General features: G+C 41.2%; 1 protein-coding gene across 1 annotated transcript in view; it reads right to left on the bottom strand.

Moving 5' to 3' along the window:
- LOC140246221 (ADP-sugar pyrophosphatase-like) overlaps positions 1–4,402 on the bottom strand; it is a 157,295-nt gene extending 152,893 nt beyond the window's left edge. Inside the window, exon 1 of the mRNA XM_072325673.1 lies at positions 4,317–4,402. The gene's annotated coding sequence lies outside the window, so the exon portion shown is untranslated. The remainder of the gene's footprint in view (positions 1–4,316) is intronic.
- Positions 4,403–26,199: the final 21,797 nt, after the last annotated feature.

Here is a 26,199-nt window from a genome sequence, read left to right as displayed (position 1 = left end):
CCGTAACGGACCACCTTGAACGCCACCACATCCTGTGTCCTCAGCAGCATGGTTTTAGACGGAAGAGGTCATGTGAGACACAACTCCTTGAGTTCGCCCATGAGCTATTCAACAACATGGCTGGGGGCAAGCAGACCGACATTTTAATATTGGACTTCGCCAAAGCCTTCGATCGTGTCAACCACTCCCTGCTCGTCCATAAGCTTCAATACTATGGGATTCAAGGACCCATTGCTCTCTGGATCTCAGATTTCCTTGAAGGCAGGCGACAGGCAGTCGTGATCAATGGTACAAGATCGGAATATAGATGTTCAATCAGGAGTCCCACAAGGCAGTGTACCCGGTACTGGGTCCATGCCTGTTCTTGGTGTACATTAACGACATGCCCGACTTGCTTACCTCCTCTATCAGACTGTTTGCAGACGACAAAGCAGTGTACGACGTAGTCACCTTGCCCGAGGATCAGACCAAACTACAGCACAACCTAGATCGGCCCCAGAGTACCATCTCCATGGACATAAGCTTGAGGTTACTAAGAGTGTGAAATACCTAGGAGTCACACTCAGCTCTGATCTCAGCTGGACCGAACACATGTATATCCAATGTGTGCGTCAAAGCTAATAAGACCCCTGGCTTTATGAGACGAAACCTGAAAATCTCTTCCCGGAGGATCAAGGAGACGGCATACATGACCTACATAAGACCGACATATCCAATGTGTGCGTCAAAGCTAACAAGACCCCTGGCTTTATGAGACGAAACCTGAAAATCTCTTCCCGGAGGATCAAGGAGACGGCATACATGACCTACATAAGACCGACAGGGTGACAGAGAGTTTGGTCGAGAGTGTCCTGGTATTTAGGGCCTATCGCGGAATCTGTCACCGGCATAAGAACGCCACGCAGTGTGGACATGGGCTGGTGACAAATTCCACGATTAGTTATACTAATCGTGGAATTTGTCACAACCTATGGGATTTGGACGCCAGTTAACACGGGCTGGTGACAAATTCCATGATCAGTATATAGTTTCCTACTGTGATTCGTATATTGGATAGGATAACATTCTGAAAGTGGCAGAGTGGTCTTGAAGAGAAGGGAAAAGTGGGGTTGATGGAATAAACAGGTTAATTACGATAGGTTTAGTAGGAAAGTGGTGGTGACAAATTCCACGATCAGTATAGCGAGTTTCCTACTCTGATTCGTTTATGTTGGATAGGAGACATTATCTGCAAGTTGCAGAGTGGTCTTGAAGAGAAAGGAAAAGTGGGGTTGATGGAATAAACAGGTTAATTACGATTTATTTAGTTCAGAAGTGGCCGAATATATTGACCGATGAATTCAACGACAGAGAGTTTGGTCGAGAGTGTCCTGGTATTTAGGGCCTGTCGCAGAATCTGTCACCGGCATAAGAACGCCACGCAGTGTGGACACGGGCTGGTGACAAATTCCACGAATAGTTATATACTAATCGTGGAATTTGTCTCTGCCTATGGGATTTGGGTGCCAATGTATCATGGGCTGGTGACAAATTCCACGATCAGTATATAGAGTTTCCTACTGTGATTCGTATATGATGGATAGGATAACATTCTGAAAGTGGCAGAGTGGTCTTCAAGAGAAGGGAAAAGTGGGGTTGATGGAATAAACAGGTTAATTACGATAGGTTTAGTAGGAAAAGTGGTGGTGATAAAATCCCTATCAATGCATCCTATATCCAACATGGATAAATCACAACACAATCCACGACTTATTTAGTGTTTGAAGGTCAAGGAATTTCTCCATATAATACTGATAGTGCAATTTGTCATCGCGTATGGGATATTTTGATGCAAGCTAGGAGCACATGGGCTGATTGTGATCTATGAGTCACGTTTATGATGTGCACATGGGATAGCAACATTCTAAAAGTGGCAGAGTGATCTTGAAGACTGAGAAGGGAAAGGTGGGGTTGATGGAATAACTGTTTAATTACGATTTATTCAGTATGAAAAGTGGTGGTGACAGAAATCACGTAACAGTTGACTTGGAATGAGATCGCGCAACAATCGACGACTTTTTACACGCATAATCATGCTTTCTATGAGATCGCGCAACTAACAAGCAATTTGAAAGGTTGCCTATCGTGGATCGCGTGCGATCCGCGACGCGACCCCCACCGTACCGATCAACTGTGGCTGTGCGAGTCGCTTTAATCAGCGCAATACGCGAGCTCTATAGACCGATTCTGCAAGGCGGTTTGTGTATTATCCGCATGGGCAGCGCCATTACTGCGGTGTCCCGGCCGACCCCCCCCCCCACCCCCCTTCCTACATTAGCACGCACACGGAATGAAAAACTGATGGTTGTTTTAGCTAATAGGCGTCTCGTACCGAGTGCTGGAACGCTTGCTTAATGCGCGAACCTTTGTTACAAGTGCGCGTACTCCTGCTACAAGTGCGCGATAAACATGTTGCCCGTGGGGTGGGGGGGGTGGGGTGGGGGGGTAGGCTGGGACACCGCAATTTGAGCTAATGGCTGCGCCCAGTGCCACAAATTGTCTGCTGCCCTCAAAGAACCCGAATCGGTCTATACTAGCTGTCAAAGGCGAAGTTGTCCGGCCGTGGAATTTTGTCACTGGTGACAAATTTCACGATAATGCCGTCAGTTTTTCGAATACGACATATTTGTAAGTCAAGTTTGGCATCAAGTTCTAACGTTAAATGTAGGGTGGCACATCCAATTACTGGACGCTTTCTTTCGTGGCTTTGAATTCCGTACTCAGAGGATGAAATTTGGGCTAAAAATAACATCACTTATTCACAGACTCCTGGAAATTACGAATTCAGCCAACTGATGTCTATTGTTCACTCCAGTTTTTAGAAAATATGCTTCAAACATAGCCCTCTACAAAAGTTGTCTTTTTGCGCGGTGCAAAATCGCATTGTATTACCGGACACGATTTTCGCAATGAAATAATCGACATCTTTCGCACCAAATCCTTGTACAAGAATCACAATCTATCCCACAAATGATCGTACACATTATCAATGAGCGGATGACAAAGAAAAAATTGGCAAATGAGGCTAAAATTTCGTATTTTACGGTAAAGTGTCTGTCTTGAACATTTCGAACAGTTCACAGAATAAAACCTTGTGAAAAAATCGACAACTGGTTAGACTCTACTTCTAGTTTACTAACTATACACAGCCCAGTCGCCGCTGTACATACGTAGCGCGACTCGACTGGTCGGGCTACTAGTTTACATGCTTTGTCTATGGGAGCTGCACGCGCGGGTGACGAGTTACGGGCCCCTTAGCGCACAACTATTCCGCATCGTTCGCGTTTGAGGACGATAGCTACAAATTTCCGATATCGATCAGTGAACTTTTGGTTCTATTGGACTCTTCAGCATTTTTCCTGTATGTGAGTGGGATTTCATAGAATTTCAGTCGCGAAATGTGATTCAAACATGCATAAATATTAGCTATCTTGAGGTGCGGGTCACTCAACTATAAATTTGAGGTAAAATGTGAATTTTTTCGTGTTTGTATTTTTATGTGGCGTTTTTTGTGATTTCGGTGAGGCTAATCTACGAAGTCTCGCGCGTACAGAATGTCATTAGTAGTAGTACACAAAAATGTACGTGTCCGGTAATACCATGAGTCCGGTAATACCATGCTTGCCCCTACTTCAATTGCATCAAAATAGATTTACCACTCATCACTGCTCATTTACTCATTCATTGATCTCTATTGTCAAATGAAAGACTATAAATATGATGAGTTATGTTAGTGTTTTATACTATTAACGTTAAATGTCAATGATAGCCCTAATAGTAATAGGCCTAAGACACTGTAAATTTGTCCCTGTAGGCCTAGCCCATATAAATTAGATCTAACTGCGACCAGCAGCCCCAACGTACAACGCAGAGCGGCGGGTCTCCGGGGCTAATATAGGTCTAGATCTAGTTTAGACCAAACGGTTCGGGCCTACTTTTCAAATTATTGCAGATTTATGATTTTCAGGAAAGGTAACATTTTTCATGGAATTGCCCGTAAAGGGTAGCGATTTTATTCCCGTTCGGGCCACAGCTCAGTACAATAATCAATATATCAATAGGCCTACATAGGTAACCTTTTACCTATGTGATTGTGAGTCTGTGTACAACTAGCCCGACCAGACGCTGTTAGTACATACGCTGTGCGAATCTACAGACTACAGTGCAAAGCGACTGGGCTGTAAAATGTATAGACAGTCTAAGTAACTAACTAACGAACGTTACAAGAACTTGAAGTAAAGTTTTACCCCTATGTTAGAGTCTAAATAAGTTCTAACCTTAACAGTTAGCCCTGCTTTCTAAAAGCGGTAGAAATGGGTAAGTCAAGTGCTCTTTCATTATGCTAGAAAAAGCATCCAACGTTAGATTTAACACTCAGAACTGTAAAACAACAAGTGGTCACCTTGGTGGACGTGATGAACTGCGTGCGCTTCGATTTTTGTGGTACGGTGTGTGACCATGTGGGCCGGTGTCACAGGCGATCCGTTCCGGCCATGCCAGTAGATAAGTTCCGCCAGAACGAACTGGCGGAATTTGGCCAGTATATCGGATCTCCCGGATGCGTATTTTTTATTTACACGCAAGCCTGTGGCTTTTCGCAATCTAATTCAATGAAACCGCTCGTGATGCGTCTATGCTTACTCCACTAGTTGTTGGTTGCGAAGAGTTCTGTTAATCGATGAATTTATAATTGGAATTTTTTTTTTTTTTAATTTTAGACCTCCCTCTACCCCACTGCTGAACCTTCCCTTTAAGTAATTAAGTAATTAATTTTGCTTACTGCCAAGTAGACCTTGATTCACAGATTGAGTGACGGCTGACAACTGTATATCATTGGGCGTAAATCCCGGGGGCGTTTTTTTTAAGACGGCACAGATTGGGGCATGGCGCGTGTTAAACCTATGGGAAAAACGTTGGGTTAGGGTTTTTGGTTATGGTTAGGGTTAGGGTTAGGGTTAGGGTTGGGGTTAGGGTTAGGGTTAGGGTTAGGGTTTGATGGTTAGGGTTAGGATTAGGATTAGGGTTAGGTTTAGGAATAGGGTCCCCGATAGATTTTTAGTTTCCCCAATCTGTGCCGTCTAAAAAAAAACACGCATTCCGGGGGGGATGGGGGGATAAATCCCCCCCTGAAATGGAGGAGGGGGGGATGGCCTGTACAATCATCACCCCCCCCCCCTGAATTTTGAGGGGAAAAAATGGAGGAAGCAGAAATGTGATTGTATCAATATTGCATGACGTTTGTACGCCGGCCTTCAGACAGGTAACAGAGCTGAACAGTATTCTATCTTGTAGGAAAATGTATAATTTTCTCAAGCGCTCGCTCGCTTCGCTCGCTCGCGAAGAAAGTAACATCGACATACACTGTAAGGTATGGCTCAGGCGTTGACAACGTCAAATAGTATAGGTCTACATGTAAACATGCTATGACGCGAGTAACTGGGGACCATCTGCAAAATATGTACGAAAACATACAAACAAACAATAACAACAACTTTATCGCCATAATTGAATCCCCTCCATTTCCTGAATCATTCCTGAGAAACGACAGTGACTGATGACTCAGTCAGGATACATCTATGGGCATACCAAGGGAAGATCAGGGACGTCGAATCTATGGGGGGCAAAGGGGCATTTGCCCCGCCCCAAAGGAAGTGTTTAGACAGACAAATCATTTATCCCCCAAGCAATTCCCGAGATGAGGACAAATCTCGAACTTTCTTAATGGAAAATTGTCCAAATATCGCCAGAACTATGCACCAGATCGTTGTATTGCAATCATGAACATGCAAAAGGTCCGCTATACAGGATAAGGGATAAACTTTGTCAGTGGCGTATCTAGGGGGGGGCAAGGGGGGGCACGTGCCCCGGGCGCTACTCCTTGGGGGCGCAAAAAAAAACGAAAAAAAAAAAACGAAGAAGAAGAAGAAAGAAAAAAAAAACGAAGAAGAAGAAGAAGGAAAAAAAAAATCGCCCGGAAGGGGGGAGGGAGAATGGTGGTGGTGGTGGTAGGGGGGGGGGGCAGAAAACCAAATCAGACAGGATAAAAACAAAACATGATGATGACGCGGACAAAATGACAATGTTTATTGTGTTCACACAAAAATTCCATGTTCTGCGAGCTGAAATACAAAAATTTTCGGCTCGCTCGCTGCGCTCGCTCGCCAAAATTTATATAAAAAAGAAGGTAAGAACAAAACGTGATGATGACAAAATGACAGTGTCTTTTGTGTTCACACATGTCATTTTATATCTAGCAGGCAAAATGTTTCACGGAGCAGCGGCTGCAATTTCTTTCGTTCTGAAGCGATCGCCAAATGGATCAAAAGAAGGCGCCAACAGGGGGGGGGGAGGGGGGGCGCAAAAAAACCCAAATCAAACAAGATAATAACAAAACGTAATGATGACGCGGAAATATACAAATTTCGGCTCACTCGCTCGAACTAATTTAGAGTATTTTTTTCAAGTCCTCAGTTTGTTGGTATAAATCGTTATTTATAAGGCCGTCACTGTATGTTGATTAGATTTGTAAGATTTAATAAGCAAAAAATGACAAGAGTTTCATGATTTGTAAGCTGAAATACAAAAATTTTCGGCTCACTCGCTACGCTCGCTCGCCAAAATTTGTATAAAAAAAGAGAAGAAGATAAGAACAAAACGTGACGATGACGCGGACAAAATGATAATGTCTATTGTTTTCACTCATCGCCAGTGTGTTATACTGCCCTCTTACGGGCAGTGTTTGAGATGTATGTTATATTGTTGTTGTACAACCTTCGCCCCTTTCGGCCGGCAGTTTGTGTTGCGTGAGCATAATAAAGATTGCTTAAACCTTAACTATTGTGACTGGTTATCCATCCCCGAACGATGTTCTTTTAATGGCGTGGTGGCAGCTACATGGGATCAAGTACCCTGCTCTTCCCTCATTACCGATGGATTTTATGCATGATATGGCAGCCAGTCGGTCGGCAAAACGTGTCGTGATAGGTAGTTATGGTTTGCTCGCATCTGCTGTAGTCCCATACATAGCCCTTGAATGGCTGTTCCCCGTCCCCTCTTGAGGCAACGACCTCGCACCCAGGCCCGAGAGAGAGGCCGCCCCTACCAGTACCAGTATTCTAACCAGAAGTACAATGTACCATGTACCTTACAGTGTTTGCGATTCTGAGTCAATTCAAATCAAAAGAAATGAAAGCAATGAATGGATGACTGAGGATGATTATGTCGGTCTTGATTATGATGATTTCTGTGACGATTATGATGATGAAAGTTATGACAGTTGTGATGAGCCCTTCGGGGACCCTAACCAACCATGAGGATCTAGTATTGCATGCTACTCGGTGTGATGGCGTCAATCCAAGTTCATGTAGCATTACTCCTCGTCCTGTCCCTATGTGTATGAGTAGTCTTGGTGTTAGTGAGTCCAGTCGTTCTAATGTTAGACATACAGTTCACAGTTGCCCAATCTGTCTCGTGGCCAATCGCCCGAACCAGCATCACATCAGTGATTGCTCATTCCTACCAGAGCATGAAAGAGATATCATTACATGTGCTCGCCAAGCGGCATCCGTCCTTGGCTACTCTGATTCCCTGTGTCCATATGACAATTATCTGGATGATTATGATGAGCTAGATTCAGAATGTGATTTCTCAGAAGTTGATGAATGTTTTGATGATCTTCATGACAGTTTTTTGTCTACAGATATCGTCTGCTTGTCTGCTAGGGTATGTGTTGCTGATTCAGACTGTACTAGTCTTGGAGATGCAAAGGATATGTCAGATTTAGACAGGTCAATAGGGTTTCAAGACAATTCTTACTGCTATAATCGTGGCTCATCGGAGTCGGATGAGTTCCACTTTCGGGTTGATCAGTCGCCACAGTCTCCAGTAGCTAGTCCCTCAGTGTTGCCTGAAAAGGCCTGTATGTCTCCCTACATTGATCTTGACCATGGCCAACAGAGTGTCCGCGTTACTCTTGTCAGCGGTTCTCCACAGAACTTGATTGGCTATTCAGTGTTTAAGAGTCTTGGAGGTGTTTTAATGGACTCTTCTGAGGCTTATTCAGTTGACCGTTCTTCACCGTATGCAATCATTGGAGGGACGTGCCTTACACTCACAAGAGATGGGAAGGCATTTCTCTTTGAAGGATTAGTTGTTGACTCTCCGGATGTTTTAGTTGAGGCAGGCATTCCGTTCATAGTGTTACACGACATTACCATCCGTCCCGCGAAGCGCCGCATCACAATTGGTGATGGACCTTCGTACACCTATGGTCCTGATCTCACACCAGAGGCAGATATTCGGCTGTCCCGTACGCCTTCAATGTCTCTCAGCCTTCCCCGGTACAACCCACCTTCATCCATCCCTGATGATGTGACCGAACCTTCACCAGCCAGCAACTGTCACCACCAAGGCATAGGCCTACGCCCCTGTTCCCAGGACGCTGAACCTGCACGTCAGTGTCTAGCCCAGTCTGAGCTAGCCATCATTCGCACCCCTGAGATGAATGGCACCATCCCTGATGTCACTGATGATGATTCCTGTGATGCCCTAGCCACACCTCGTCATCTCTGTGGCTGGCCAACATGTCAGCCATCTTCAGATGTCAACCAGTGTTCCTTGGACACCTCACCCCCTGATGAGCTTCCTGTGGATGTTCTAAACATCAGTGTTGGTAGCACTACCACTCCTCATCGACACAGTGGGCCCCCCGACCATCCTCGCATTATCAAGATCAATGACCCTCCTGGGCGCCCCCCAGATGCATCCAGTGAACCCCGTGCCTTCACCAATGCCTCCACTCCTGGAGGTACATCTCGCTTTCCACGGGGCGAGAAGATTACTGCCCGTCGTCTTCATCTTACCACACCTGTGATGTCTCCAACCCCAGACATTGCTCCTCACCCTCAACCAGGTCACTACACGTGCTTGCATGTAGGACCCCCTCCTGGTCGTCCTCCAGACATTGACTGTATATTCAGAAGCTCCCTGATAATTGATAACCCCCATTTTTGACCTCAGCTACCAGATGTTCCTGGACTCTGACTTGTGAATTGAATTGTGTGCCACATGCCTGCTTTATTTTTATAAGTTTGTTAAGCCACTATATTTGTGTAAACAGGTAATAGGATAAATGGATTGTTGTTGATTAAATAATGCAGGATTTTTAAGGTTATCGGTTATTTTTTATCATTATGTATAATGTACATGTGAAATTAGTGTTTAGAAGTGAGACAAAAAAAGTGTGCTGTATAAGTTTGTGATCTGTTATGTTTTATTTGCAAGGTAATATTGTAAACTTTAGTTGATAATTATGTTAGTTATATTGGAATTTTTGTTTATAATGGGTGAAGTTTGTGTGAATTGTGTATAGTTCTGTAACTTTTGATATTTTGGTACTCTGAGATTTAAAACTGGCACTCTGAGATTTAAAATTCAGGTTCATTTTTTGTTTGTTTTGTGATTGTATGAAATCTATGCACAGCATGCATTTTTCCTTTTTGAGCATCTTATATTACAAAGTTGCTAATATTTTTGTTCTGGTCTAAAGTGTTTTGTATTGATTCTGATTCATGTCATGTACGAAGACAGTGCATGTACAGCTGTATATTGTTATTGGATGCAAGTACATGTTGTAGTACATACATCATGTAAGCAGAAAGTTGACTTGCACATAGCAACTTGTGCAAATCTGAATAACGTACTGTATACCGTTTTATGTGTGCAGCATACACATGCTGGTTTTGACAGCAACTCAAGTATAAGTCAGCATTTTTATGTTTGTGTTTTTGCCTTTCAGTTTGCCCAGTGTGTATGATTCTTTGAGTCATTTCCTATGTCTTATGTCAAATACATGTTGCACACATTTAGGAGAGGTGAGATTTTTACATACGTATGTATGATGTTCGTTTGATTTTTGTTGTTGTTGTTGCACATGCAAGGGAAGAATATCAGTAACAGGTTTATTGATAAAGAAAAGATAAATGTATGTATGATGATAATTTGTCATTATATGAAGTTTATATGATATGCATGGTAACACATTGTACATGGCATATACAATGTAGTTTTGATGGACCTTATGTAGCTCATTCTCCCCCTTTTGATATGTAAGAATCATGTGTCAGGTCATATTGTATGGAGTGACGTCAATGTTGGAGTCCGTTTTTGATACACTTGAAGGACAAAATATGTTTCGGAAGTTTGAGTATGTTTTTAAAAGTGTAATACACCGTACAGGTGAATTTGATCTCTGCGTTTTTCTGATACCAATGTATATTGTAATTAGTTTTTATATACATGTACAGTACATCTTTTACTGGATGTATCGTTGTCAGTTGTTTCGTTTGGTATATGCCAAAGGGTTGTAGTAATAACTCACATCATAAGTTAATGATGACATTAAGGTTTTGATATTGCTTCATCAGATGGGTGGCTATTTTCAGCGGCTTTCATTCACATGCGTGTCTTATTCATAACGATTTGAATACATGTATCAGGCATTATTATGAACACACCACATTGTTGTTTTCAATGCCATGTTGCTTTCATTTGATTTATCTAGGGATTTTCGTCTTTACGCTTTTACAGGCTATGTTGATGTTTATTTGGTTCTAATGTAACAACATTGTGTGTGGTGTGTATGTGCTTTAAGACTGTAGAGGAAAGACAGCTATAGTGTAGTGTTTATGTACACTCGTTCCAAATCCCAGCATATGTTAGAAGATAATTGATTACAGCTGTATGTGCTGTGTTTAACAGTGTTGTAACAAAAGAGTGAATGAGAGTGGGGAGACCATGGTACTTACATGGTACGTAGGCCTACAGTAGTAGTGTTTCATATTGTGAGAAAAGGTAGAAAGTGAGGTAGCTACATGTGTTTGTATGATATTTGATAGTTGACATTGTGAAATATTTTCTGTTTCATTTACACCGTAAAGTAGTTTGTTTTATTAAGTGTTGTTTTATGATTGGTAGAAGATGTTTGTACAGGGTATGTATGAGGTTGTGCATGTATAGCATAGGTTATTGGTATTTTTGTATGGGCATGATTCTGATTGTTGATCCAGTGAGTAAGTACTGTATGATAGCAGTGCTTATCATAGTGTAATGTTGGTGTTTCATATTAGTTGGGTGTCAGTCAGTCCATACAAGTTTCTAGAGACCGTGTCTATATGGGGATAATGTTCGTATTAATGTTATCCAATCATTGAGTGTTCGTAATGTGGTCTAGCTATCCACATCATTAGTCAGAAGTTTGATTGGTTTAATTCCACACACATTCTTGGCATATTGAATGTATATGATTATTCCATAGCCAAGGGTTTCCCATTGTGTTATGTAGAAGAAGACAGAAAGAAGAAAGTGATCACGCCAGTGTGTTATACTGCCCTCTTACGGGCAGTGTTTGAGATGTATGTTATATTGTTGTTGTACAACCTTCGCCCCTTTCGGCCGGCAGTTTGTGTTGCGTGAGCATAATAAAGATTGCTTAAACCTTAACTATTGTGACTGGTTATCCATCCCCGAACGATGTTCTTTTAATGGCGCATGTCATTTTATATTTAGCAGGAAAAATGTTACACGGAGCAGCGACTGCAATTTCATTCGTTCTGAAGCTATCGCCGATTGGATCAAAAGAGGATGCCAACGGTTTCGAACATACAGGGGAGGGGGGCGGAAAAAAAATCAAAAAGATAAGAAAAAAAAAAACGTAATGATGACGCAGAAATATACAAATTTCGGCTCACTCGCTCGTACTAATTTAGAGTATTTTTCAAGTCCTCAGTTTGTTGGTATAAATCGTTATCTATAAGGTCGTCACTATAATTGTGAGATTTAATAAGCAAAAAATTACAAGAATTCCATGTTTTGTAAGCTGAAATACAAAAATTTTCGGCTCGCTCGCTGCGCTCGCTCGCCAAAATTCATATAAAAAAAAGATAACAATACGTGATGATGACGAGGACATATACAAATTTCAGCTAACTTGCGCGCACTAATTTAGAGTATTTTTTAAAGTCCTCAGTTTTTTGGTATAAGTCGTTATCTATAAGGCCGTCACTATATCTTGATTAGAATTGTAAGATTTGGTAAGCAAAAAATGACAAGAATTCCATATTTGTAAGCTGCAATACAAACATTTTCGGCTCGCTCGCTGCGCTCGCTCGCCAAAATCTATCAAAATTCATCACATTTAAATCACCCTCAAAAAGATCCCTTTTAAGTGCTTGAAAAAGCATCTTGTGGACTTAAAGTCCCTACCGGGATGGGGATGGGGTTGAACACTTTTTCAGAAATTAGGGGCGCAATTTTCGTGCTTGCCCCGGGCGCCGTTTTCCCCAGATACGCCAACTTTGTACACTTTTGACATAGACGTATATTCCCTAATTTATCAAAGAGTGTGCAGCAGATCTTTCACATAACAAAAGCAACCTAATATGTATAGAGGCGTCGATGGGGGGGGGGGGGATGGTTCTCAAATAAAAGTGGGACAAACAAAAGCGAAAAATATAGCTACAAACGGCAGTTTTTGGAGTGTAAAATTTTAAAATTTTAAAGCTCGCTCGCTCCGCTCGCTCGCATTTAACCGCTATGCCAGTCTCCTGATGTTGCTGCCAGCCTGTGATTGACAGCAGGTGCACCCGGTGCGCCCCCTTAATTTCCAAAGCGAAAATATAGCTACAAACGACAGTTTTTAGGACTGGAAAATGTCAAAATTTTCCAGCTCACTCGCTTCGCTCGCTAGCATTTAATCAGTATGCCATTCTCCTGATGTTGCTGCCAGTAATTGCCGGCACTTGCGCCCGGTGTGCCCCCTTAATTTCCAAAGCGAAAAAATACAGCCACAAACGGCAGTCTTTGGACTGTAAAATGTCAAAATTTTCAAGCTCGCTCGCTCTGCTCGCTCGCATTTAACCGCTATGCCATTCTCCTGATGTTGCTGCCAGTAATTGCCGGCAGTTGTACTCGGTGTGCCCCCTAAATTTCCAAAGCGAAAAAGTATAGCTACAAACGGCAGTTTTTAGACTGTAAAATGTCAAATTTTTCAAGCTCGCTCGCTCGCATTAAATCGCTATGCCATTCTCCTGATGTTGCTGCCAGTGATTGTGAACAGGTGCGCCCCCTTAATTTCCAAAGCGAAAAATATAGCTACAAACGGCAGTTTGGGGACTGTAAAATGTCAAATTTTTGAAGCTCGCTCGCTTCGCTCGTTCGCATTTAATTATTATTCCATTCTCCTGATGTTGCTGCTAGTAATTGCCAGCAGTTTTCGCCCGGTGCGCCCCCTTTATTTCCAAAGCGAAAAATATAGCTACAAACGGCAGTTTTTGGACTGTCAAATGTCAAAATTTTGAAGCTCGCTCGCATTTGATCATTATGCCATTCTCCTGATGTTGCTGCCAGTAATTGCCAACAGTTTTTGCCCGGTGCGCCCCCTTAATTTCCAAAACGAAAAAATACAGCCACAAACGACAGTTTTTGGGACTGGAAAATGTCAAAATTTTCAAGCTCATTCGCTTCGCTCGCTCGCATTTAATCATTATGCCATTCTCCTGATGTTGCTGCCAGTAATTGCCAGCAGTTTTCGCCCGGTGCCCCCCCCCCCCTTAATTTCCAAAGCGAAAAAATACTAGTACAGCCACAAAGGACATGTGGGACTGTAAAATATCAAAATTTTCAAGCTCACTCGCTTCGCTCGCTCGCATTTAATCGTTATGCCATTCTGATGTTGCTGCCCGATTGCCGGCAGTTGCGCCCGGTGTGCCCCCATAATTTCCAAAGCGAAAAAATACAGCCACAAACGGCAGTCTTTGGACTGTAAAATGTCAAAATTTTCAAGCTCGCTCGCCCCGCTCGCTCGCATTTAATCGCTATGCCATTCTCCTGATGTTGCTGCCAGTGATTGACAGCAGTTGCGCCTGGTGTGCCCCCCTTAATTTCCAAAGCGAAAAATATAGCTACAAACTGAAAAATGTCAAAATTTTCAACGCAAAGAGATTTCACCGTAGGAGGGGGAAACCCCCCTACCATACCCTCCCCCCTCGCTTGATTCGTTCCCTCACATATGCCATTCTCCTGATGTTGCTGCCAGTGATTGACAGCAGTTGCGCCTGGTGTGCCCCCCCCCCCTTAATTTCCTAAGCAAAGAATATAGCTACAAACGGCAGTTTTGGGACTGAAAAATGTCAAAATTTTCAACGCAAAGAGATTTCACCGTAGGAGGGGGAAACCCCCCTTCCATACCCTCCCCCCTCGCTTGATTCGTTCCCTCAAACCGCTCCTCCTAAGATCAAATCCTGTCTACGCCGATGATAGGCCCCATTATTTAGTAAGCCTTCACAGTGATGTCGCACAGCAAGAGCTGAAATGCCACGATTTTGTCATTCAATAATATATTGTGAATATTTCATTTTCTTATTTTTTTTTTAAGAAAAGAAAACAAAATTTTCACCACAAGTGAGCACCAGATCGCTGAATTTCAGGTCTGAAAATGCAAAATCTTCCTCGTGTGGGAGAGGGATACCCCCCCCCCCCCCATACACACCCTTCCCCCGTTCGGTCGTTCCGCTCCCTCTCACAGATATTTCAAAAAAAAAAATGTTTTCATACTTTTAAGGTCTGATTTTCCGCCGAAAGTCGTCTGACAAGCAAAAAAAAAAAAGTAACAAGAACAAAAAGTCTTTATGTTGTTGCTGCCACTTTTCTCCCACTTTATATTTCATGCAAAAGAGTGGGGCATCCGATCCCTGTAAAGTGTGTGTGTGGGGGGGGGGAAGGGGGGCACAAAGCTTCTCCCCCCACCCTCCCCACCCCCACCCCCCCCCCCACCCCCGGTTATGGGCTTGTAATCGTGGCGATGGTGACCATCCCCCCCACTCCTCAGTATGGATTTACGCCGTTGCTGTATATACATGTATATTTGTAAATATGTTCTATATCGTTATAGTATTATATTATGTTTATGTTATGTGCGTTTAAGCCTTTATATGCCCCCACGGGGCCAAAAGGTGTTATTCTCAATAAAGTTCAAAGTTCAAGTGAGCACTGAACCCTCCGCTCGCGACAATTCGATTCGTACACGTTCATCAGTGAGTGTGTGTACGCGCTGTGAAAGTTTTGCTCGCCGTGGTAGACTAGTTTGCAGGCACAAACCCTTGTTGGTCGTAAAGGAGTCTGCGCCAAGACTACTACATGCACCACTTTGGCACTGTCCCATATAGGCCCTGTGTTGAAGCTTCTCCCAACAAGCTCTCTCTGCATCCAAGTAGTACATGTACGTATGTAAACGAGTGAGAGTGCGGAAAAGAAAACAATACAAAACAAAAAAATCTGACCAGGAGGAGAGGGGGAGAGAGAGAATCACAAGGAAAGAGATAAAAAAGCAATGAATATTCTGTGATATCTCATCAAACCTGCACAAAAGTGATCAATAATATTGAGGGTACATTCCATGGAAGACCAATTATTGGTGTATGATGGGGGTGTATAATGGGCTACACTGACCGAATATTATACATATATATATATATATATATATATATATATATATATATATATATATTTATTTATTTATTTATTTATTTCATTTATTTATTTATTTATTTATTTATTTATATTCATATATATATATATATACAGGTTGGAGTGATTTTTAAAGGGATGGTAGGGGCGCTGAGCATACTCCCAAAGAATTACGCATATCGACACAATAGGGCTACACATGACGAGTAATCTAACAGAATGTAAGTATATAATGTAACACTTTTTCCATCTCCGTTGATTGGTAATTTAGATATTGACAGGAAAGATTGAAGGGAAAAGGAGTGGAGAAGAAGAGCATGGATGGAAAGCTTCAAGGGAGAGTAGTTGAAAGTTATGGAATAGGCTATAACTGGTATGCATGTACATGTATCAGAGAGTTGTGAAATAACATGATCGCTTAAATCTAATGAAACGTGAATGGAACAAACATCATAATCTTATATACATTGGAAAATGTTTGCCTTTTTTCTCATTTTAAAATTAATACATTATATCAAAAGTACTGTATTTGTCTTTCAGACCCCCCTCACTCTCTTATTTCCAAAACGTCTCTCATTTCCCGTCTCTCCATACATCATAGTATTTGTTCCAAATACAAGCTCTCTCTATCTCTCTTGACTCCCTCTCATATCACATGATTTCTGTTTCTAAGACCCCCTCTATATATACATTGTGTGTACATGTATCAACTTTATTTCTCAGACCCCAACCCACTGTTATATCTGTTGCTATTAAAGGCCCCCTATGATAAATCTATCTTCATACTGATGGTATATTATTTTGTTTCTCAAACCTGTCCCTCTTTTCTCCATACTAGTTTCAAAGACTCACTCTGCATATTCATTTTCCGACCTCTCTCGGACCCCCTCCTTTTTCAAATGCATGACTCGTGTATTCCTTGCTCGATCACTGCTTGAATTAGCCTATATATATCATACAATTTATTTGTTTCTCATACTCTCTCTGTCCCCCCCCCCCTTCTCTCTTTCTGATTCTTAAACTTTACAATGTTTGTTTACAAGACCACTTATTACTCTCTACATTGATCAGTTTGTCTAGAAACATGTACAGTCACATGTATGAAGGAAAATTACACCTGCACTATTGCATGAAGTCATTATGCACTTTATTCACTTCTTTATATTCAAGCAGTTATTCAGGCAGTTAGCTCAACTAGCAATGATTACTTTGTATGCTTTTCCTGGAAAAAAAAATACCATGACAATGTATTGTTCAACATTGAATAAAATTAACAATAATGTGTTATTTTGCTCACTGATAGTCACATGTTCCATATCTCAAGTCAAGTGCTCAAAACTTGAGTGAGTAAAGTCAGTAAATCAGCAATTTCTATGATTTTCATTAAGAATACTGTTACCATGTCAACACAATGTTTGACATTAAGAAAAAATGAAGTTTGCACAATTATATGTCACAGCTGTCACATGTGCCAAATTTGAAGTCAAATGCTCAAAATCCGAGGGAGTTAGGTGAATTCACAATATCATTCATGGGCGTAAATCCCGGGGGGATGGGGGGGATATATCCCCCCCTGAAATGGAGGAGGGTGGGATGGCCTGTACAATCATCCCCCCCCCCCCTGAAATTTGAGAAAAAATGGAGGAAGCAGAAATGTGATCGTATTAATTTTGGCATATTGCATGACGTTCGTACGCCCGCCTTCAGACAGGTAACAGAGCTGAACAGTATTCTTTCTTGTAGGATAATGTATACACAATTTTCTCAAGCGCTCGCTCGCGAAGAAAGTAACATCGACATAATGGTATGGTCCAGACGTTGACAACGTCAAATAGCATAAATAGGCTTACATGTAAACATGCTATGAAGCGAGCAACTCGGGACCATCTGCAAATTATGTATGAACACAAACAAACAATAACAACAACTATACCGCCATAATTGAACCCCCCTCTATTTCCTGAATCATTCCTGAAACGATGATGACTCTGATACATCTACGGGCATACCCAGGGATGATCAGGGGTGTCGAATCTATCGGGGGGGGGGGGGGGGGGCAAAGGGGCATTTGCCCCGCCCCCACGGAAATGTTGGGGGCAGACAAAACATTTTTCCCCCAAGCAATTCCCGAGATGAGGACAAATCTCCAACTTTCTTTATGGAAAATTCTATACCGCCAGAATTATGCACCGGATCGCTGAATTGCAATCATGAATATGCAAAAGCTTCGCTACTGGGTCCCTTTTGATAGACTTTGTACACTTTTGAGATTGACGTTTTATTTCCTTATATCTATCAAAGAGTGTGCAGCAGATCTTTCACTTACAAAACAGTGGCGTATCTAGGGGGGGGGGGCAAGGGGGGCACGTGCCCCGGGCGCCACTCCTTGGGGGCGCAAAAAAAAAGGAAAAAAAACGAAGAAGAAGAAGAAAAAAAGAAAAGAAGAAGAAGAAAAGAAAAGAAGAAGAAGGAAAAAAAAAAAACTCGCCCGGAAGGGGGGAGGGAGAGTGGTGGGGGGGGGGGGGGGCAGAAAACCAAATCAAACAAGATATAATCATGATGATTATTATAATGTTTATTGTGTTCACACAAAAATTCCATGTTCTGTGAGCTGAAATACAAAAATTTTCGGCTCGCTTGCTGCGCTCGCTCGCCAAAATTTATACAAAAAAAGAAGGTAAGAACAAAACATGATGATAACAAAATGACAGTGTCTATTGTGTTCACACATGTACTTTTATATGTAGCATGCAAAATGTTTCACGGAGCAGCGGCTGCAATTTCTTTCGTCCTGAAGCGATCGCCAATTGGATCAAACGAAGGCGCCAACGGTTTCGAACATACTGGGGGGGGGGGGGCGCAAAAACCCCCGAATCAAACAAGATAATAACAAGACGTAATGATGACGCGGAAATATACAAATTTCGACCCACTCGCTCGTACCAGTTTAGAGTATGTTTTCAAGTCCTCGGTTTGTTGGTATAAATCGTTATCTATAAGGCCGTCATTATATCTTGATTAGAATTGTAAAACTTAATAAGCAAAAAATGACAAGAGTTTCATAATTTGTAAGCTGAAATACAAAAATATTCGGCTCGCTCGCTGCGCTCGCTCGCCAAAATTTGTATAAAAAAAAGAGAAGAAGATAAGAACAAAACGTGACGATGACGCGGACAAAATGATAATGTCTATTGTGTTCACTCATGTCATTTTATATTTAGCAGGAAAAATGTTACACGGAGCAGCGACTGCAATTTCATTCGTTCTGAAGCGATCGCCGATTTTATCAAAAGAGGACGCCAACAGTTTCGAACATACGGGGGAGGGGGGCGCAAAAAAAAAAATCAAAAAAGATAAGAAAAAACGTAATGATGACGCAGAAATATACAAATTTCGGCTCACTCGCTCGTACTAATTTAGAGTATTTTTTCAAGTCCTCACTTTGTTGGTATAAATCGTTATCAAAAAGGTCGTCACTATAATTGTGAGATTTAATAAGCAAAATGTGACAAGAATTCCATGTTTTGTACGCTGAAATACAAAAATTTTCGGCTCGCTCGCTGCGTTCACTCGCCAAAATTTATATAAAAAAGATAAGAACAATACGTGATGATGACGAGGACATATACAAATTTCAGCTCACTCGCGCGTACTAATTTAGAGTATTTTTTAAAGTCCTCACTTTTTTGGTATAAATCGTTATCTATAAGGCCGTCACTATATCTTGATTAGAATTGTAAGATTTGGTAAGCAAAAAATGACAAGAATTCCATGTTTTGTAAGCTGAAATACAAAAATTTTCGGCTCGCTCGCTGCGCTCGCTCGCCAAAATCTATCAAAATTCATTACATTTAAATCACCCTCAAAAGATCCCTTATAAGTGCTTGAAAAAGCATCATGTGGACTTTGTTTAAAGTCCCTACCGGAATGGAGTTGGGGTTGAACACTTTTTCAGAAATTAGGGGCGCAATTTTCGTGCTTGCCCCGGGCGCCGTTTTCCCTAGATACGCCACTGCCAACATGGTAATTCAAGGGTTTAGTAATTAAAGAGGTATATACTGTGAAACATTGTTCAAAAAGCCCGGAGCCAACAAAAGATTGTGATTCAGCGTGATTCCTGGTTGGCATTCGGAATATAAGCAGGATATGCACAGTGTACTCAGAACATCCGAACGGCAAAAAAGAGTCGCTGCAATGTTGCGCAATGTGATGTAGAATGTATACACCTTTGTACCTTACGCTTCGTTATATCAAAGCTAGATTATTGATTTTGCAGTGTTGCTTTACATACTTGTCTATATTAAAATGCCTTGCATTGTCAATAATAAGACTTGACCTGGGCTATTTCCTAACTTTTCCATGCATATAAAATACACACACACACAAACACAAACAATAAGGGGATGCTCTAAAGTGCAGATTTTGGACATCCTTCCCCCGCTTGGTCACTTCGACGCCACCTCGCTAGTCATACCTCCCCCAATCATGAACATAAACCGACACCCTTGACTACCAGTGGCAGATCCAGGGGAGGGGGGGGGGCGGAGCTTACCGGGCTCCCCCCTTAATTTCCAAAGCGAAAAGATGTAGCTACAAACGGCAGTTTTAAGACTGTAAAATTTTCAAGCTGGCTCGCTCTCCTGATGTTGCTGCCAGTAATTGCCAGCATTGCCAGCAGTTGCGCCCCGGTGCGCCCCACCCCCTTAATTTCCTAAGCGAAAAAAATATAGCTACAAACGGCCGTTTTTGGACTGTACAATGTCCAAATTTTCAAGCTCGCTTGCTTCGCTCGCTCGCATTTAATCGTTATGTCATTCTCCTGATGTTGCTGCCAGTAATTGCCACCAGTTGCGCCCGGTGCGCCCCCACCCCTCTTAATTTCCAAAGCAAAAAAAAAAAAAAAAAAAAAAAAAAAAATATATATATATATATATATATATATATAGCTACAAACGGCAGTTTTTGGACTGTAAAATGTCAAAATTTTCAAGCTCGCTTGCTTCGCTCGCTCGCATTTAATCATTAATCGTCATGCCATTCTCCTGATGTTGCTGCCAGTAATTGCCAGCAGTTGTGCCCGGTGCGCCTCCCCCTCCCTTAATTTTCAAAGCGAAAAAACATAGCTACAAACGGCAGTTTTTGGACCGTAAAATGTCAACATTTTCAAGCTCGCTCGCTTCGCTCGCTCGCATTTAATCGTTATGTCATTCTCCCGATGTTGCTGCCAGTAATTGCCAGCAGTTGCGCCCGGTGCGCCCCCCTTAATTGCCTAAGCGAAAAAAAATATAGGCCTAGTATACAAACGGCCTTTTGGGGACTGCACATTGTCAAAATTCATGATCGCGTTCATGATTTTCAGTGTAAGAATTAATACAAGAAGTTTATCTAAATGATACCATTTTATAGGCAAAATTGTTCAATAATAATCTACATAAAATGTACTGCTACCTTAAACATGTTGGACTGTTTCGTAAGTCGATAAAACACGCCAAAAAATGCATCAAATTGCACCATTTACAACATAAATATGCAAAAAGTTCTCACCCTCCCCCCTCGCTCGCATCGCTCCCTCGCATCTAACCGCTCCCCCTAAGATCAAATCCTGGCTACGCCGGTGATAGGCCCCACTATTTAGTAGGCCTTCACAGTGATGTCGGACAGGCGGAGCAACAGCTGAAATACCACGAGGTAGTCATTCAATTATCTATAATATTTCTTTTTCTTACTTGTTTTTGATAGGAAAAAAAATCCCAAATTTCACCAAAAGTGTGCACCAGATCGCTGCATTTCAGGTCTGAAAATGCCAAATTTTCCTCGTGTGGGAGGGGGGTATCCCCCTCTCACACCCTCCCCCGGCTAGGCCGCTCCACTCCCTCGCACAGATATTCAAACTCCAAGTCCATCCCCACCCCCCATTATTAAAACGGAACGATGCCCCTGGGATGATTGCTTTATTGACTTAAATCAAGAACATTGAAGAATACAATTAAAAGCTACAGGAAAATACCTACTACGTTATTACATGCAAAGAAATGGATATCTATATTAGCATTTTATTGAATTTATTTGGGCATTATTCATGGCTGCGCTACGTTTTTGAAAGGGGGGGGGGTGTCAAAATCGCCTGTCATTCAAGAAGAAAGAACATCAAAAGACAAGAGAAACAACAACAAAAAAGTCTTCATACTTTTAAGGTCTGATTTTCCGCCGAAAGTCGGCTGACGACCAAAAAACAAACAAACAAACATACAAAAACAAGAACAAAAAGTCTTCATATTTTTGCTGCCACTTCTCTCCCACTTTGCATGGAAAAGAGTGGGACATTGATCCCTGTAAAGTGTGTGTGTGTGTGTTGGGGGGGGGGGGCAAGCTTCTCTCCCCCCCCCCCCCCCCACCCCCCAAGGGCTGCGCCGGTCCGGTTATGGGCTTGTAATCGTGGTGATGGTGACTATCGCCGATCATCCCCCCACTCCTCAGTACGGATTTACGCCGTTGATATCATTGCATAAGATTTTAATCCAAAATATGCTGTCACCATGTGTAGAGCCCACTAATGTCAACAATAATCGACCAGTAGAGTAATAACAACCACTAATGTGACTGCCGTATCTTCAAGCTATATGCTTACTTGACGACAGTCAGAACAAGACAATAGAAACACAACGACATTACATGACTTTACAGTAGGGTATACCATGACAGTATATAATAAAACACAAAAGAATAATGGAAAGGAAGGAGAGAAAGAAAAAGGAAATGAAAGGAAAAGCCAACACGCTGAACATCGGGATCGTAAGAGGGAATTGAGGTGTTTCAGCTCAGTCAGCCGAGCAAAGTGTATACAAATAAGATAATGTAAAAAATACACAATGATGAAATCAATGATTGACGATGAACCCTTAGGCTGTAAAGACCAGCTAAGTAATGAATCGTATATATCTTAATATGAGTTCAACACAAAAAAAAATATTTTAACTTACGCTTAAACGAATTCAAAGATAAATAATTTTTTATATCACAACTTAAAGAATTCCAAAATCTAGGGCCAGTGTATATTATTAATGTATTTTGAGCCAATAATGTTCTCAGAAGGGGTAAATGAAACTCATTTGATCGCCTGGTGGGATAATTATGAAAATATTGATTACGGGGAAACACTGAATCAAAAATGCTGGGAAGTGCATTTGTGTTATAATTAAACATAAACTGACCCAGCTGTAAGAAAAACAAATCTTTGATTTTTTAAATCTTATATCTAACAAATAATGGATCTGCATGGGAACGTGGAGAAACGCCACAAATAATACGAAGTGCCTTTTTTTGTAATAACAATAATCTATCTAATAAAGTTTGATGGGCACTATACCCCATGCTAAGATTCCATAATTTGAATAAGGTAATATTAATGAAAAATACAACGTCAGCAAAGAAGACAACGGAATATGAGATTTAAGTCTATTAATAATACCAATATTACGCGAAATTATTTTGCTAATATTAATGATATGAGGCTTCCACGAAAGTTTATCGTCCACTGTAATACCGAGAAACTTTGTATGAGATACACGCTCTAAGTGAACGTCATCAAAGATGATATCTGTGAGTAAAACTTCTATAGACTTACTGAATAACATATAGTTAGTTTTCTGAAGATTCAGTGATAATTTGTTGGCTCTTATCCATTGAGTCACTTTTTTTAATTCGGAATTAACAGTAGAGTGATTGGATTTTGGTGGGAGAAGAAAATATTTGAATCATCGGCAAAAAGTATAAAAGAAAGTATGTCGGATGATTTACAAAAATCATTTATGTAAATGATGAAAAGTAAAGGTCCTAATATACTACCCTGAGGGACGCCACATTTAATAACTTCAAGACTAGATTCGGATGTACACACTGCATGTTTCATTCTCTTGTAAACAAAAAGAAATGACTGTATTTCATTTTTGTAATATCATGATCGATGCAGAAAATTCTTAATAAATTCATTTGAATTTGGATCGTGTAATGTCATAACAACCACTATATCATCATAACACGTCGACGACAAATGTCATAATGGCCATAACACTAATGTCATAACACGTCGACGACAACTATCAAAATCGGATTAACCACAAATGTCATAACACGTCGACGACAAAATTTAAAATCGAATTAATCACAAAATGTCATAACGCGTCGATCACAAATGTCAAATTTTTCAAATTTACTGCAAATGTCATAACGCGTCATAGGGGAGGATCCAGGAATTCTGTAAAGGCGGCGCGCCGTCTTTACAAAATCAAAGACTGGCGTGACCCCCCCCCCCCTTTTCTTCTTTTTATTTCTGTTGTTTTAACAAAATATAGAGAGGGGGCACAAGAGAGGGAAGCGCCCCCTCCCGATCCGCGATTGCGTCAACCACAAATGTCAAAATCGGATTAACCACAAATGTCATAACACCTCGACCAGAAATATCAAAATTTCCAAATTTACTGCAAATGTCATAGCGTGTCACAGGGGAAGATCCAGGAATTCCATAAAGGGGAGGCGCCTTATACAAAATCAAAAGCTGGCGCAACCAGCTTCATTTTATTTCTTTTTGTTATAACAAAAATATAAGAGACGGAGGGGGGCGCCGCGCCGCCCCTCTACAAAAGACAAGCTGGCGCACCCCCCCCCCCTCCCACGCCCCCATTTTTTTTTTTTGTTTTTTGTTTTTACTTCTGTTGTTTTAACAAGAATAGAAAGGGGCACCAGAGGGGGATGCGCTCCCTCTCGATTCGCGATTGCATGCATCATCTACAAATGTCAAAACTTATTGCTTGCATTTCAGGGGCGGATCCAGGAATTCCGTAAAAGGGAGACACCTTTCAAAATAAAAGGCTGGCGCAACCCTATCTCCCTTATTTTTTTTTTCGTTTTATTTCTTTTGTTTAAAAGAAAAAAAGAAAGAGAAAGAAAATGAAGGAGGGGTTACTTTTGTAAAGGCGCCTCCCCTTTACGGAATTCCTGGATCCTCCCCTGTAACGCGTTATGACATTTGCAGTAAATTTGGAAATTTTGACATTTGTGGTCGACGTGTTATGACATTTGCAGCAAAAATGGGAATTTTGACATTTGTCGTCGACGTGTTATGACATTTGTGGTTAATCCGATTTTGACATTTGTCGTCGACATGTTATGACATTAGTGGTCATTACGACATTTTGTCGTCGACGTGTTATGACATTAGAGGTTGTTATGATATTGCACGATCCAAATTCAAATGAATTTATGAAGAATTTTCTGCACCGATCATGATATTATGAAAATGAAATACAGTCATTTCTTTTTGTTTACGAGACAATGGAACATGCAGTGTGTACATCCGAATATAAAACTGAGATATACGTGTACAGATTAAAGAAAAGACCATAGGGAACACATCGATTGGGAACCACTCGGAATAAAGAAAATCAAATGATCTGACTGAATTATGGCACATGTATTGGGAGTGTAAATTCAGAAGACTGTCGTCAAATAAGCATATAGCTTGAAGATGCGACAACCACATTAGTGGTTGTTATGACATTAGTGGTCGATTATTGTTGACATTAGTGAGCTCTAACATGGTGACAGCATATTTTGAAAGAAAATCATACAATGATATTGTGAATTCACCTAACTCCCTCAGCTTTTGAGCATCTGACTTGAAATTTGGCACATGACGTGACAGTTATAGTTTTGCAAACTTCATTTTTTCTTAATGTCAAACATTGTGTTGCCATGGTAACATTATTTTCATGAAAATCATAGAAATTGCTGATTTATTTACTTTACTCACTCAGGTTTTGAGCACTAGACTTGAGATATGGCACATTATTGTGAGTGAGCAAAATAACACATTACTGTACTGTTAATTTTATTCAATGTTGAACAATACATTGTCATGGTATTTTTTTTCCAGGAAAAGCATACAAAGTAATCATTGCTATAGTTGAGCTAACTGCCTCAGTGTCTAGTTGGGGGTATATATTAATCACATTAGGTGATACTTCTAGTTTGTATTACAGTACTTCTTGGATATTGGAGGATCAGATTACATCTGTACCTTCATGAAAAAAAAGTGCTTGAATATAAAGAAGTGAATAAAGTGCATAGTGACTTCATGCCAATAGTGGTGTAATTTTCCTTCATACAATATGTGACTGTACATGTTTCTAGACAAACTGATCAATGTATATAGAGAGTAGAAAGTGGTCTTGTAAACAAACATTGTAAAGTTTAAGAATCAGAAAGAGAGAAGGGGGGGGGGGGACAGAGAGAGTATGAGAAACAAATAAATTGTATGATATATATAGGCTAATTCAAGCAGTGATCGAGCAAGGAATACACGAGTCATGCATTTGAAAAAGGAAGGGGTCGAGAGAGGTCGGAAAAATGAATATGCAGAGTGAGTCTTTGAAACTAGTATGAAGCAAAGAGCGGAGCAGGTTTGAGAAACAAAATAATATACCATCAGTATGAAGATAGATGTAGGGCCTTTATTATAGCAACAGATATAACAGAGGGGGGTTGGGGTCGATCTGAGAAATAACATTAATACATGTACATACAATGTACACGTGCACGCATCTACACTACTCTAGCTCTCAGCTCAGCTACACAGGGAGG

The sequence above is a fragment of the Diadema setosum genome, chromosome 2 (genome assembly GCF_964275005.1).
Source record: "Diadema setosum chromosome 2, eeDiaSeto1, whole genome shotgun sequence".
Classification (NCBI taxonomy): Eukaryota; Metazoa; Echinodermata; class Echinoidea; order Diadematoida; family Diadematidae; genus Diadema; species Diadema setosum.
The sequence above is the reverse complement of the archived record's forward strand: the minus strand, read 5'-3'. Positions and strand labels throughout refer to the sequence as shown.